Consider the following 16,500-nt stretch of genomic DNA (forward strand, 5'->3'; position numbering starts at 1 on the left):
AAAGTGAGATGCAATATGCTTTGGGCTCCATTGTCTACCAGCTAACTTTGTTCATGTGGACCATTGCACTTTCATAATCTAAAATTACCTACAATTAAAATTGCTGAGAAATATGGCTATCTGCTACACCCATTTTACAAGTTCCCCCTTCAAAAATTAGACCAGTTGTCTTATATTTCTGCTATATTCTCTCTCTTTTTTGCCAATCCAAATATCTTAAGAAGACTCTGTAAACTAGAGAACTGCACAATCTGTCAATAAAGTAAGCTTATTTTGAACTACTGTCCATATGACTCAATTTGTCAGTAAAAACTGCCACCAGCGCTGTGCTTGCAGAAAAATGTCCATAAATGCATTATTGCAACTGGCAGATCGATGTCTATAATAAAAACAAATAGATTTAACAAGTGCTTGCTTTTACGAGTTATGCTATTGGTAGAACGTGCATTCAGTTTCACCCTTCGACTTCTGGGAATGGGCAATACAGACAGCATTGGATACTTTGCTGACTACACAAGTGTTGCAAACAGGAAATTATTCTAACACGGGAAATCTTTAAAAGTACATGATGCGTTCATAAACATAAAGTTTAGAATTCAAGCTATCACACATCTAGGATTTTTGTTCATTCTGTAAGTTTCTTCAAAACATGCAAATTTATCACTAATAACAGGCAGCACTTTCTTTCCAGCAAGAAACTGGAACTCACTATAAAAGAGCTGCATTGTGCCCACAAAGGCTCACTATTCTTGAGAATGGTGCAGAAAGGAACAGTATTTTGTTCCCATGAGACTATGATTCATCTCTGATCTGATTGAGAGAAGCCACCGTCGTATAACCTAAAGTTTTTAACATGTGCAGTAGGGTGTCATCTTTTACGTTAGTGGTCTCTAGGGTAGTGCAAGAAGTAGTTACCGGTATGTATTGTTCAGACAGGGCAACATTCTTAACTGTATGATTACATATGCGGTAATGTTAACAAAACCCCTCTTTCTCTCAAACTTCATTTAGGCTGAAAATACACCTATTATATTGCTGCTTTTTTTGCTACTGGAAATTAATGCAATTCCAAAATTTGCAGTTTTAAGAGGGCTGTTGAACACTAGCTGTATGTTTATCAGGAACACTCTTTAACATTCTACCCAAACGCCCTAACAAATGAGCTTCTTAATGCCTTTCCAGGTCAGGCCCGGGTGTTTTGTGTTTAAGCAATCCCTGATAGCCTTCCCAGTGGGCATGTGCTTCTCCTTCAGGCTACTATCACTTTAGTGATGCCATTAACTGATTCTCTACATACGTTAAGCATTAAACAGTGGTGACAAGTTAATTACAGAGTTATCAGGAGATAAAGTAGCCAGGGTAACACAAGTTACAGTATAACTACTATAGCTTCCTATAGAGCATCTGTGCAGTTGCTGCATAAGTGGTGTAATTAACTTGTCATGGATCAGGCTGCAGATAAAAGTTGCTGACGCTGGCTTGCAAGCACACCTACCTGGATTCATAAGCTACTCCGAAATCTTTAAAATATGTATTTATTTCAAAAGAGGGAATCATTGTGACCTATTAGCACACCATCAAAGTCTGCAAAGCTTTTGGCTAACTAGATAAAGACAATGAATAAACATGGGTTACAGGGGTGGAAAAATGTGGTGGTGTTCAACTACACTTTATTCAGCGAAAACCCATTGATATTAATGAACATGACTAAGCTAGGTCCATTCATTGCAATGGGTCTACTCGGAATAAAACTTAGCTGAATGCCACCCCATACCTGGTTACCTGAGCACTTGAAACTGCAATACAGTACTGGCATTTAACAATCAAGTGTTTTTGAGCTCCCTAGATGATCAGTTACTAAAAATCTGGCATTGCTCCCAAAACATTTCAATCCCCACCTCCAAATGTCAATTTGTCCACCAGCTGATTACCTCTTAAGGCAGGGGTCAGCAAACTTTTCCAGCAGGGGGCCGGTCCACTGTCCCTCAGACCTTGTGGGGGGCCGAACTATATTTGGAAAAAAGAAGAAGAATGAATTCCTATGCCCCACAAATAACCCAGAGATGCATTTTAAATAAAAGAACACATTCTACTCATGTAAAAACATGCTGATTCCCAGACCGCCCACGGACTGGATTTAGAACCGGGCCTTAGTTTGGGGACCCCTGTCTTAAGGTAACCTAGACAATGGTACCAACATTTACATTGCCATCACTTTTAAACTATTTGGGATAAATGTAGCTTGGTTTTCAATGAAATGCAGACCTGAGAAGAGTCTTTAATATAAATATATTTAGTTTTGGAAGAGTAAAGTAAGACTAACTTTGTTTCAGAGAACCTACTTAGCCTATTTCCTATTCAAACATAGCAAAATACAGTAGGAGCTGTTCTCACATCAAACTTCTGTTCTTTTCTCTTAATACCTAGATTCTGAACTGCTGGGGACACAAAGGCCATCCTATATAAGTTTTAATTAACACAAAGAGGGCATAGCTGCCAAGTTATCCCTTTTTTAAAGGGATTTTCCCTTATGCTGAATAGGCTTCCTCGCGAGAAAAGGGAAAACTTGGCAGCTATGCAAAGAGGGTTGTACAACTCTCTAGAGCAGAGTATCCAATGTGAGGCCCTCAGCACATTTGTTGTCCCCTCAGTCCTCTCGCTGCCTTCCCAAAGCCAGGTAAGCGATTTGGCCTGAGGGCTCTGACAGGGTCCCAGAGTCTTCTCTCCTCTTTCCCAAAGCCTAGTGTGTGTTTTCCCAGCTTTGGGGAGGAGGTGGGAGGACTCTATGATCCTACCAGAGCCTCATACCTCCTTCCCAAAGTCTAGTGCCTCACTTTGGGAAGCATGAGGCCCAGAGGGGATCAAATTTCGGCCTTGCTCCCCACCCCCTTGCAGGCATGACAAGGCTAGTGGGTTCCACATCAAAGTACTCTTGCAGCCCACTTGATATAAAAAGTTGGAGCACCCTGCTCCAGAGTAATTATTCACAATCCCCCCCTCCCTTACACGGACCACATGAAAACTGCAGAGAGTCTTGGCAGACCACATAAATAATATGTCTACCTGTTGTAGCAATTTCAATGTGCTGTGCTAGATGTGCACTTTTCAGTGGTATTTTCACAGACACGTCATGGATCCATTGAATGCTTACAGACCACAGCTCATAGCTGTCAAGTTTTCCCTTTTCTCGCGAGGAAGCTTATTCAGCATAAGGGAATTTCCCCTTTAAAAAGGGAGAACTTGACAGCTATGCCGCAGCTCGAGAATCCAGAGAATATAAATATTTCGAAGTGGAGCTGTTGAGCACAAATACAAAAATGAAGGCTACTGCGATTAAAATGGCTCGTATGCAGAGGTGGGATTGACCATGTTTTATGGCATAACTATCTCACAGAAAGCACCTGTGTCACAGAGGCACTTGGAGATTTCGGACACGAGGGAGCAACTGATTTCAATAGAAGAGAGGGCATGATTACCCCTCCAGAATATTCACCAGGCTGAGGGAAAGAGCCGTGTGTGTGTGTGTGTTTATACATATATATATATTTAAAAGGCTCGTTTGTTTTCTAAGCAACCCTGCTGGGCGCTTTTTATTAGGAAGTCAACTTTCAGAGCCGCTCTTTAAGTACAGCTCTCCTTTTGAGAATTCCCTCTTCGGGACGCTGCAGCTTGACATTACCCTCCCTCCACCAGAGAAACGCACAGCATGTTACAAAACCGCCGAGTACAGCGGAGCTAAGAAGGGAAAACAAACAAACCGAAAAAACCAACGGAAGCGCGTGGGAAAGGAGAAGGGTGAGGGCCTTGGGTGGAATTGAACTGAAACCAAAACACTCGCTTAGAAAGGAGAGAGAGTTCCTCTTTGAACGGAGTGGAAATTTGTGGCGAGCCGAGAGGAGAGAGAGAGAGGGAAAAAAAACCTTTGGGGTTGGACTTTCTCCTTCGCCGCATTTTCCCCTCGGTTGCACGCCACCCCCTCGAGCCCGGGAGACTTCAGCAATTTCCAGCGAGGAAAAGCAAAGCGCCAAACTCATCAAGGGCGTACCCACCACGGGGCAAGTTAGGGCAGCTGCCCTACTCTAGAAGCAGGGCTGGTGGGCAGAGGCGGAGCACAGCCCGGCGGAGCGCGAGTTCGCCATTCCCGCCGCGCCGCACCCTCCCTCCAGCTCCCCGGCGCGCCCTCAGGCAAGACCAAGCGCGGCGGGGAACCAGGGAGCGCGGCACGGTGGGCGGGAACGCCAAACTCAAGCTCCGCTGGGCTGGGCTCCGCCTCCGCCCACCAGCCCTGCTTCTAGGGAGGGGCACAGTCCGGCGGAGCGCGAGTTCACCGTTCCCGCCCGCCGCGCTGCGCCCTCCCTCCAGCTCCCCGTCGCGCCCTCTGGCAAGGCCAAGCGCGGCGGGGAACCAGAGAGCGCGGCGCGCGGGAACGCTGAACTCGCGCTCCGCTGGGCTGGGCTCCGCCTCCGCTCACCAACCCTGCTTCTAGGGAGGGGCACAGCCCGGCGGAGCGCGAGTTCAGCGTTCCCGCCCACCGTTCCCGCCCACTTTGTGGCCCCTCCCCTTCCGTGCCTTGGCCCCTCCCCTTGCCCCTCCCTAGTTTTGATCCTGGGTACGCCCATGAAACTCATCATGGTTATTCCTTTTAAAAGTCTTGCAAATTACGCAAGCTGACTGCGCCCAAATATAGGCCATTTCCCCCTCTTATCTCTGAACGCCGGATACAATAGTTTTTTGGGGGGGGAGGGGGGGAGACACCTTGGCGCTTGGCAAAGGAATCCGGGCCACACGCACGCCGTGCACACGAGTTGTGGTTTGTTTTTGCTTTAAAGCACCAGAGAGGCAACGATAGCGATATAAATCAGGTGAGGTCAAATCAGCGCTGCGTTTCTTTCCCCGCTCACTTGTTCACACGTTCCCTCATCCCGTCAGGTTCACTGTTTTACCAGCTCAACAAACAGGGATACGAAGGGGCTCACCTGCAAGCACACAAACCCAACCGGCGCAGGGAAGAAGGCTCTTAAGGCACTTGTGGGCAGGAAAGGGAGACGAGCGAAAGTGGGAGGCGGGGCAATAAGAGATTAGACAAAACTGGGGTGGGGGATGGGGGGTGGGAGAAGCCCGGACCTGTTCTCTGGGTTTTAACAGCTGAAGAGGCCACTGGCCCGCGCCTGCGCCCAGACGCTCACTGCTCAGGGAAGGTGGGGTGGATGCTTTCCGACGATCCCCCCCCCCTCTCTCCCTCTCTCTCTTTTTAGCACGCCCGCCGGACTAAGCCGTCGGCCGACCAATGAGTGTCAAATGAGTAGAGGCAGAAGGCGTAGCCTTCCGTAAAGCGACACTGCAAATGTTAAGAGACACTGCAATCCTCTGTATTCAGCTGGCTGGGCGGGCGGGAGACCCCATTGAACCCGGTGCGACTTGCTTCCGAGTAAGCATGCATCGCCCCCCACCCCGCCTGTCGTTTGGCAGCCGCCTTGGGAAGGGACGAGGCCTCTGCAGTTTGCAACAGTTTGCATTGCTTCTCAGAGAGTAAACATTCCGCCTCGTTACAGCTGTTGCTGCTACTGCAGCTCCTTAAACCGAAAACATAACCCCCGCTGGAAACGGCTTTATTTCTGAGTTGCATGCACAGAGAGCTGGAACTCCCGAGCTGAGCTTCTGCTACACACACACTTTGGTTAACCTGAAAGAGACGAAGTAGAACGGCCGGGTTTTCCTCCTCTGAACGGAAGGAGGCAAATGTGTTGTGCAAAGGTGGTTTGCCTTGCGGGAGTTGTAGTTGAGGCGGTGAAAGCCGAGCAGTTTATCTCCGATAGTGTAAACTACAATTCCCAGCATGCTCCACATACCTACTGCTCCCAACGCAGAGACTTAAACATATCTCATTCCTCTTCTCTTTTTAGCTGTAGTTTGGGTGTGGGTGTGTGCTAGAATAAGTTTCCAGTTTATCATATCTTATGTCTGACCATGTCTGACATGCTTAAGTCACATCTTATGTCTGGCATGCTTAAGATAACTTAAAACAGTGACACAGATATGCTTGTTTATGCTCTGTATTCAATGTTCTTAGAGGGTCTCTAATGAAGGTATATTTAACTTATTCCAGCTGATGAAGAATCTCCGAAACAGGGCCCTTTCCTGGTATATACACTTCATCTGACGTATAAATGTCTATAAATAAATTCAACCACAGAAGAGACTATTTGAAACTATTGTATCATTTGAATCATCAACAGGGATACATTATTACGATAGCCTGAGTTCTTGCCTCACCACTATTTGTATGAGACCAAGAGGCTGCACTTTTCCAAAAGCATCTTTCCCAATAAGTTTGGGTAGGTACCACTCTGACTTGCGGGGAGGTAGACTGTTTATTCTCAGAGGCATTATGCTATTTTGGTTCTGTTTTGGTATGTGATGTGAACAGTGGCGAACAGTGCCACTTGGCTGCCCGGGGCTGCCCCCCCCGGGGGGCGGGGCGACACTCCGCAGCGCGCATGTGTCCTGACACATGCATCGTGACATCATGATGCATGACAAACGCCAGGATGAGCCAGGACGGACTGCGCATGTCCGCACATGCACAGTCCGTTTGGATTGGCCCAGCAACCCGCTCCGTAGGGCACCGTGCTTCTTCCTGCTCGAGCAGAGGAGGCGAGGGGCAGGCCAGGGGCCGGGGGCGCTGTCCCCCCAGAGTGGTAGAGCTAGGGGTGGCCCGCTCCCTTCGTCCCTCCTTTGCTACGCGTCTGGATGTGAAATCCAGTTGGGGGAGGTCCTTCATAATCAGCCATATGGGGCAGGGGTTCTTAGACTGTGGTCTCTAGAGGGTCCATGATCTGGGTGCCAAAAGGGACATATTTCCTTCCTGTTGCTTTGAAAATTGACTTTGTGAAAAAAAGAGAACAATGAAGTTTATCAAGAGATTTTTCATATGAAACCCTGTACAAACGTTAAGCATTATTATCAACACCAGTTTACTGGACACCTGTACCTTTAATTGCTTTCTATGTTGTGAAATACAGGTTCTGATGTTCTTTCTGGCATGAAAATAAGTGAGCAGAACACTTCCATCAGTTCAGGTTTTGTATATCAGCTGTTGAAAGGTAAGAGAGCAAGGGCTTTTTGTTTTTTAAAGGGGGTAACCCTAATTGATAGTACTGTACAATCTTGTAATGAAGGGCTGTTTGCTACTAGCCTTTCTTCTATAAAATAAAAAGTACATGGGCAGTTCTAGAAATACTAAAAAATATATTGCAACTAGGTACTGGCAAGCCATAATGTTTACCAATTACCTTTGCGTAGCAGAAATGAAAAGATGAGGGTGTCAGCCACATGTACATTCCAGAAGATGGACATGGCTTTTTGAAGCAGAGTTTTCAAGACTCAATGGGCTTTGGTATGCCTAAAGTTGCATACACTATATCATGTTGAGTGGGTGACCCAATTTGTTTTAGTGTCGAAGTCTAGTTCACTAAATGTATCCTCTGTGCGTGTGCTAACATCTGTGCATGCACAACAGCTGTCTGAAATGTACACACACCTCAGCCTAACTGCAGTTTTGAAATCAGATGGTTTGGGGAAAAGCACATCATAAACAGGAGTATTTCTCAAGAAGCTATGGGCTACAGATGGATTGTGGCTAACATCATTTTGTACTTGGCTTCAAGCACCAATAGTGGGAGCATATTGGAGCTGGAGTAAACAGTAATATGTATACAGCCTAACTCTGAATATGCTTAAGTAAACCGTGTTGGAAACAGGGACCAACTGCAGTTGCTCCAGGATGAGGGGAAAGCACTCCATATTCCAGGAATCAGAGCTGGAATTGAAAACTTTACTGAGCTGTGTCCTAGGCAGGGCACAGTTTTCTTTGTGGCGTGGGCCTGCATTTCTTCCTTTGCACACAAGAAGTCTTCATTTGAGTGATCTGAGCTAAACGATAGTGTTGCACTCCACCCCAGAGACACCCCATTCACCAAGATGCAAGATTCCAGGGGTTCCAGGCAGAAATCTAGCAGGTGAACCTTTCAGCCCCAAAGTCGGTTCAACAGCCTCAGTTTTTGTAGCGGGAGTCAGTCAGGGCTCTGCCCTCAGCAGTAACCTCATGGGAGGCCTTTTGGAAGCCACTACCTCTTGAGTTTCAGCCCATACAATGCATAGAATAATAGTAGTGATCTACCTTGCATGTAAGGATGGCTAGGATTGAGCTACATGGCCCATGCAGTTGTGAGCTTCATCCAGGCTCTATAATTTAGCCAAATGATTAATTCAGCACTCACTATGGATGACATGGTTTTTGATGCAATTCAGAATAATGACAGGCGCGCTTTTTTGCTTTCGCTGAATGTAAAAGTCCATGTTAATCGTGGCTTCATTAAAAAACACTGAGTTGGTAAATCAATGATTAAAATCAATGATTAAAAGCACAGAATAGTTTGTAACAATTGTTTTTGAAATTTAGCAAATAATTTGCATCACTGAATATTGAAGAGCGCTATCCATTATGTGATAGATATGGGAAACGTAGCACATTTCAGAATAACTTCAAGGAAATTATTGGTACCATATGCGCACAAATATTTAGAAAGACTTATTTAATATTTTGGAACAAAGCAGATCACTTGCATCCTCTTTTTATATATGTGTGCAGCATGGTCCTCAACATGTCTACTCAGATGTCAAATCTTGCTCTTTAGCAATACAGGGATATAAAAAGGGAATGTCAATAGTTCTTATTTATTTACTTATTTACGTATTTGTTTATTTATATCTCACATTTTCCGCACAGCTGAGAGTCAAGGTGGTTTACAAAAATTTAAAACATGGGTAAAACACAGTTTAACATAGTTTAAAAGTTCTTAAAGTTTAACAGAATCAAAACAATTTAAAAACAAATTATTAAAATGCAGATATTAAAAACAGCACAACACTATAAAAAACCCATTTCCATAAAAACAGTCAGTTCTTAAAACCTGTCAGAATAAAACAATATTCACCTGCGGTCAGAAGGACAATAAGGAGGGTGCCAGGGTAGTCTCTCTTGGGAGTTCCAAAGTCTGGGTACAGCCCAATTTGCACCCCCATCAAATTTCTTACATTTGTACCCCATCTTTCATTCATGGAGCACAGAGCATCACTTCCTGGCTCTTTGGATTCCAACCTTGGTAAACTTATAGTACAACCCTATTCATCTTTTCTGGAAAGCAAGTTCCACTTTGTTCAATGGGGCTTACTCTCTAGGATGTATATGTGGGCGAGAGATTTCAGCCTAAGGACCAAATAGTTATTAGTTTGGTAAAATACAGCTTTTTTTCTGGTGGAAAATATAGATTATGTAACTCTGATAAATTCCACTATTTTTGTTCCTGTCACCAGTAAGAATTCCAACATTGCATTCTAATTCTTCATAGGCATTCAGGGGTGTGCGTTTTTTCTTCCCCATCTTTCTCCTGGTAAAATAAATAATTCTGGTCTTTATTCCAGTTTTAGTTTATAGGTTATGTTGTTCTTTACATTTTACTGTTTGTATTGATTAAACTAGTGACATTACCCTTGATTTACACTGAGTGGGAGACTAATCAGGCCATTTTTCATTTCCTTTTGAAATTTTCTGCAAAAAAACCCAACAAACAAATAAATAAATGGTACCCACACAGAAACAATCAATATATCTTTGTTTGTTTTGCCTGGGTAATGGAAGCTGTAGAAAGCTAACACTTGAGGCCCTCATAGCATGTTTCTGGCAAAGGCCCCACTATGTGAAATTGGCTTGCTCTAGCTGGTTTTTCTTTCCTTTTCTTTTGCAGGATTTACAAAGTATTTCATCAAGAAACCATAGACTCACAGCATATCTTTGCTTCATGCACAGCAGAAAGAACTCATTTTATTGAGTCCTGCAAGTTTTGTTTTCAATATTTCTCTACCAGTCCTCTCTGTCACACCAAGAGCGCATTCTCAAATTATAATTGCACACAGACATTATTCTGTAAGGAAAACTGACACTGGCCCTGATCCAGTTTTAGATCCATTTTTATCTTTGAATCAGTTCTACTGAATGCAATGCGGCTTACATCTGAGTAGGCATGCATAAGTGTGCACTGTCAATTATGCTTTCATATGTTGGCCTCGTGGGTCTAGATGGAGTAGGATGGAGAGATTCAAAAGAACGCTGGGCTTTTACACCTTTAATAGCCATGTGTCACAGGGAATGGCTATGTAGAAGCACTTGTGATGTAAACTACACCCGCTGAAATTCTATCTTCTACACAGCTATTGAAGGCACAGAAGCCCTGTCCTCTCTCACATCCGGCCAGTGGAGATGCACATCACATAAAGCTATCAGGTTGAATGGGGACCAAATACACACCACAATGTGTATCCCTATGTAAATGTGTATATCAGCTGAACAGGTAGGCTTCCTCGGTGGATCGTGTTGATTGAATCTGGAAAGTCTTGGAGTGGATCAGTATTAAAATAATCTAGTTGCTGTAGCACTGTCTACTGCTATACAAGTTCACTAAAATATGATGTAGTAGACAGAGCTGATAAGACAGCTAAGAATCCAGTTTTCCTTTAATGCCATTAAATACTGCTGGTATTGCATTGTAGATTTGTCCATTTAATGCTTTCCTTGTTTAACTTCAGATCTCTTGTTGCAAGAAATTATTAGAACACAAAGTTAAAAATATATATGGGAAACCCCCTGATCAGACCATTTATACATCTGGTTCCTTAGTCTATAAAGAAAGACCACGTATGATTCTAAGTTTTAAATATACAGTATACCTACTTTGACACAAATACATGAATCAAGAAGCCACTATTAGGATTGACTTTCAGAAGTTTTTGTAAGTCAAGGTTCCCTCTCTCTCACCACCAGAGAGCTCTTGGTAGTTATCTGCTGAACTTAATCACACTTCTCTCAAATGACTAATAGGCCAGTCCAAAATATGTTTACTCAAGAGCAAGTCACACTGACTCCCAGGTAAGGATGGATAGGATTGCAGTTTTGGGTTGTGCACAAATACATTTTCAGGGTGATGTTCTCATACTGATAGGTTGGCCATCCTTCCTGAGCCAATTGTTGGATTACATAAAATAGAGGGAGTAAGGCTTGATAAAGCCTCTTTGCGCCATTAAGATGTGTGCTGTTCAGCAAGAAAACAAACATGACATTGCTGTAGGGTGGTGGAGGTAAAAGAGCAGCCTTGCAGTGTTTTGTTGGGGAGGAACCATTTAGCAGGAAGATACCGGTAAGTGAAATTTAGGTTAGCCTAGAATTTACACTGGGCTTTTTGTACAGGTTAGGTTCAATTGCATTCCACATTTGTGTGTTTTAAGATAGCAACTGCCACTGGTTATTTATTATTAACACTAGGATTTAGAATTCACTTAGCATAATACAGCTCAAAATACAAAACAGTCATTTCCCCCAAGTTCAGGAGCACATTTGGCATAATATTCCCAACAGCGCTAAGCTTACTTCCTTATGAGAACAAAGGCTGGGACTGTTGCCAGCAGATTCCAGGTCGGTATTTAATACTAACTGTTTAACAAAGAGTTTCATATTAAAGGTGGGAGATTTTTGATACATAGATTTTTTTTAAATTTAAATCTCATTGGAGTTGATTCCAAAGTTTAAACTGAACACTTTTATTTCCTGTTTCTGAAAGGATCTCGTTTGTGACACTTGCATTATATATAGGCTACACAGCCTTTGTGGTCACTTTGGTCAAAGTACGTATATAGAATGGCCAGGCAAAGAAGAGAAGGAAGAAGTTTGATTATTTTTTTAAAAAGAAAGAAATAGTCTTTATTTTGTTTTTAAATTTATAAATCACTTCTCTGCCAACAGGTGGTTTAAAATTTAGACCACCAAAGAAGTTGTCCAGATCAACCACATCTCTGAATTTCCTCTGTCATGCATGATATGAGTTTGATAGAAAGAACAGGTACTCTATTGAGCTCGGAGAGCAGAAGACATAAAGAGGGTCAGCTAATGACTTTTTATTGGAACAATCTTGGTATCATCTTACTGACCTTGTATGCATTACCAACCTAATGCACTGGCAAATGCTTTGCTAATCATGGTAAATCAACCATGCTTTGCTAATCATGGTAATCCAAGCTATAAGTAGCACAAGTATCCAGAAATGGTCCCAAAATGTGAGTCTTTTAAGAGAGGCACCGTGGAACATGTGTACTCTGTATCCAAGGGGCCTCTTTTTAAGGACTCACCCTGTATATGCATTCTGCCTGAAATTCACACATACTATCCTTCCATTTGTACTTGTGTATGTATCTTAAAACATCCTGGCAGCATAGAAGGCATGTAAAAGGGGTATCATCCACATGAACATGGCTTCAGTTCATGATTTTCTGGACAGAAACCTAATAACATCCCATAAGACTGCACATCACTTCCGCTATAGCTATAATAGTAAGATGAAGGAACAATGGTTCATACTCCTATTTTTCCATGTGATTGCAGTGCTGTTAGATCAGAGGTTCTCTAGCTTTATCATGGCAAAGCTCACCAAGCCAATATATTTAAAAGGCTTGAATGTTTTCCAAAAACAACAGGGCCGGAAAGGCAAAGTTGCAGTGGTCACTCCCTTCTCCTGTGCTTAAAGCAAGTGAATCAAAGGAAAACAGAGGAAATAGGCTCACACGGGCCCACAGAGTATAGATTGGCAGAAGGCTGCCAAACCGAAAAGAAAAGGACAAGAAAGAAAGAAAAAACAACAACAACAAAAAACAGAGAGTTGCCAAACACTGGCAGTCGACGCAAAGGTCTACTGTACTCTGTTGCACTGTTTGGAAGGCAGATGGAATCACAATCTGCTTCTTGGCCCATAACAATGGGAGCTTAAAGTGGCCAGTTTTCAAACATACAAGCTGCTTAATAATCAGTCTTGTGGCATTTTGCACTCAACTTGTCAGATCTGGTAGTGTGTGTGTGTGTGTGTGTGTGTGTGTGTGTGTGTGTGTGTGTTTAATGGTACCACATGCATAGTTGTTCAGCTGTCAGGGTTTCTGTCAATGGTGACAATCAATGCACATTCCTTCCTGTTGACTTAAACTCTCATGCCTGTTAGGCTTTTGGAGTTGTTTTCATTTTGAAAGGCTTTGCAGGTGGAGGACAAGTGTGCTTATCCATGATAACCCGCAGATGATATTTATACTTTTTTAATGGGTGGGGAACCTTTTTCAGCGTGAGGGCTACGTTCTGGGCAGCCTCCTTAGAGCTGCATGTCAGTGGTGGACAGGGTAACAAAGCAGGGGTGGAGGACAGCCAAAAAAAATGTGGGTAAGGTGGGGAAACAGATGCGACTCAAACCTTTGTATAATAGGGTGCATTCTACCTAGACCCAAGTCAGAGATCCATGCAGGCAAGTAAGCAGGAGGCATTACCACAGTTCAAAGCACTTGACAAGGGCATGGAACAGACTGGTGAGGAGCCTGACGTAGGGAGAGGGGGTATACTCTGAATAGAGTCCTGAGGGCCAGATAGAGGGGCCTGCAAGACCACATTCAGACCCTGGGCCTGAAATTCTCCACTTGTGGGCTACATGTTCTCACAACAGTGCCGCATTCCCTTATAAGACTCCTTAAAATAACGAAAAGAAAAAGAAAAACGCCAATAAAGCAGCATTCGCCAATTCCCATTGGCATGCTAGTTTGGGTGAAGGCTGTTTTAAAGGATGTGCCTTGCCCTCTGCTGCCCCAGAATAGGCAGGCAGATTTCCCCTCCTTGTTGTGTTATGTTGCGCCACATCATTTTTAAGACTGGCTCCAAGAATTGGAAAACAAGGTGCTTTGTGACATCACAGAAACAGGTATTCCCCCCCCCCACCTCAAACTGCTGGATAATGGGAAGGCAGAGTGGGGAATTAAGATTTGTAGTTGCCCATTGTGGTGTCAGACAGATGTTTTGGTTGAAATGTTTGCTCCATTACGACTGTAAACAGAGAGTGGTTTGCAAAGTGCAATTTGGTATGTTTTCCTGAAATAATAAATCTGCACTGGCACTTTTAATGTATAAATCCTATTGGAGTTAATGTGCACACTTTTTGGGTCAGAGAGGAGACAGCAATTATGCTTGGCAAGATTTGTTATCTCTTCTGCATTACCAAGAATCATTGGAAATAAATCTAGTCAATTCTGGTTGTTGTGGTGATGGTTGTTTTTTAAAAGTTAGGCTTTAAGAGTACCCCTCCTTCAAATCAAGCACATACTGCTGTCTGAGGAATGCAGCTACTTGAAGTGGGCATGAACATACCTCTTGCATCAGTGGAAATGGATATTGCAATTGCTGTTTTGAAACACGTACTCAAATACATTGGGAGTTTTATACTATTTTTCAAACTGCCAGGTAGATAATGTCAGAATATTTCTGAAATGGGATACTAACATCAAGATATACTGCTCCAATCACCAAGCATCAGGCAAAGTAGAGTATAAAACTATAGATATAGGAGACTACTAGCATATTTCCATTTCCATTTCCTATGTCAACAGCTTCCCAACTTACCTAGTAGATTGTTTTATGTTTTCCAGGCAAATTCTCTCTAGACCACACGCTCTATGTTCAACTCTGCATTCGGAACTGAAAAGAATTAGATATGCTGTAGTTTATGAAATGGATGTTTATGAAAGTACCCTTTGTTTCAATGGCTTCAAAACCTGACATGAATTCCAACTCTGACAGCATAATGAGAAAATAAGATGGTCATAGCAGTGTCCCCAATGTAGCCTTAACTATTGAGGTTCTTTTGTTGAAAATGCAATTCTCTGTCTAGATGTTTATGAATGTCTTCAGTGTCTCTTCTTTTGATAGGAGTTCCCTTTTCGCCCGTCTTTTAAAATTCCAAAATATGAAGGGAGAAAGCTGCTGTGATATGCAATATATAAATGCTGTGGGAGTTGCACCCTTTGGCCCAACACACACACCCCGTTGCATTACGTTAGCTTGTCTTTCCTTGTGAAGGAACTGCATTTCAAGCTAACCGCTTCTGAGAAGGTGCAAAATATTATTTTAAAAGTAAAATAGCAGATTAATTTGCTGAAGATCATGGCTTAAAAAACAAACAAACCCACACCTTTCCCCAATTTATAGCACAATCACTTGTATGGCTACTGGGGGAAAAATCATCTCCATTGAGTTCAATAAGATTTACTCCTAGGTAAGTGAGCATAAGACTGCAGCCTAAGGATGCCTTCTAGTACCACACATTGTGGGAAAGCAGCTATAAAATGAATTACGGTGTTCAAGACTACGCCTTATGTTTATTCATAGCTTATAGTTTTCATCTAACAGCACAAGGGTGAGAGTTTGACACTAAATACTGTGCTATTCACACATTTCTTCTCACATTATAAACCTTAAAATACATTTTGCCTTGCTCTGGATTTCATGCTTACATGTCTGTGAGGACAGGTTCTTGAAATTATTTATTTGCATTTCTGATCATACATGTATGCATGCATACAGACACACTAATACCGTAATAACTCTCTAATGCCGCATTGATATTATTGTACCACAGAGGAACTGCAAGTTTCTTCTTGTCAATGAAGCAGCTTTTACCAATCAGCTGAGCGAATTATTCCAATAAGGTTTGGGTTTGGATGGAAGGGGGACAATGGGGCCAGATAATCTTTGATGATCTGTGGCAAAATTGTAAGGCACATCTCCTGTTAGCAAAATTACAGGTAATGGCCCATGAAGGTTAAAAAATAGTTGGATATGATAACTCTCCCTTAACCACCATCATTCCAGCCAGAGGGAAGGGCAAGCAAGGGGAAAATAAGGGCTGTGGCAGGGCAGAAGCACAGGCCTCTGTCAGGAAGCAGTATCAAGGGTAGCAGGAATATCATTCTCTGGAGATCTCATATAGGACTGTCTTTTGGCCTGCCACCAGCTATAATCGAGCCATGTATTTGCGTACTCAAATATTTCAAAATACCACAATCACTCAGTGACCTCCTATCAGAAACTGAAACAGCCCCTGACACTTCTTACCAGCTAGGGAAGTTGAGGTGATAATCACATTATGAATGAGGACCCAACAGATGTTGTTGGGCTACAACTGTCCTTATGCCTGACCACCGATCATGCTGGCTTGGGCTAATGGAAGATGGAGCCCCAACATCTGGAGAAACAGATTTCCCATCCCGGCTGTGTAGATTGGCTGCAAGTGAACATGAAGCTACCAGCTGACAACATGAACCCAGAACCCAGTTGTCAAAATGGTTTGACATTAACATAAATGCATCCTACATTCAGATATCTGATTTAAGTGCACATAAACTGGCTTCAATGGTTTGTATCTGGTGTTAGTTGTTGCCATATTTGACACCGACAAAAAGACTTCTTCTGAAAAATAAAAAAAGCCAGAAACCCATATGATATTTAAGATAATGTTCTTTTTATAGACTTGTTCTCATTCTAGTCCTGTAAAACAGCAAGAGACTTTCCAAAATGCTCCAGGCTATAGA

The 16,500-nt window shown here is 43.0% G+C and overlaps 1 protein-coding gene and 1 long non-coding RNA gene across 4 annotated transcripts in view; one reads left to right on the top strand and one right to left on the bottom strand.

Annotated features, from left to right (window-relative positions):
* Nucleotides 1-5,180, bottom strand: part of MGMT (O-6-methylguanine-DNA methyltransferase) — a 178,751-nt gene extending 173,571 nt beyond the window's left edge. Inside the window, exons 1-2 of one of the 3 annotated variants that reach the window (XM_088670422.1) lie at nucleotides 4,977-5,180; nucleotides 1,932-2,007 (exon numbers count right to left, since the gene is read on the bottom strand). The gene's annotated coding sequence lies outside the window, so the exon portion shown is untranslated. Of the gene's footprint in view, nucleotides 1-1,931; nucleotides 2,008-4,976 lie in introns of those variants that run through there. The other 2 variants (XM_088670423.1, XM_088670421.1) reach the window with 2 other exon arrangements.
* Nucleotides 4,627-10,694, top strand: LOC148685650 (uncharacterized). The gene is made up of 4 exons (XR_015950206.1): nucleotides 4,627-4,862; nucleotides 6,107-6,335; nucleotides 7,023-7,103; nucleotides 9,807-10,694. It is a non-coding gene; the product is annotated as an uncharacterized LOC148685650 (long non-coding RNA).
* Nucleotides 10,695-16,500: the final 5,806 nt, after the last annotated feature.

The sequence above is a fragment of the Zootoca vivipara genome, chromosome 5 (genome assembly GCF_965207765.1).
Source record: "Zootoca vivipara chromosome 5, rZooViv2.hap1.1, whole genome shotgun sequence".
Classification (NCBI taxonomy): Eukaryota; Metazoa; Chordata; class Lepidosauria; order Squamata; family Lacertidae; genus Zootoca; species Zootoca vivipara.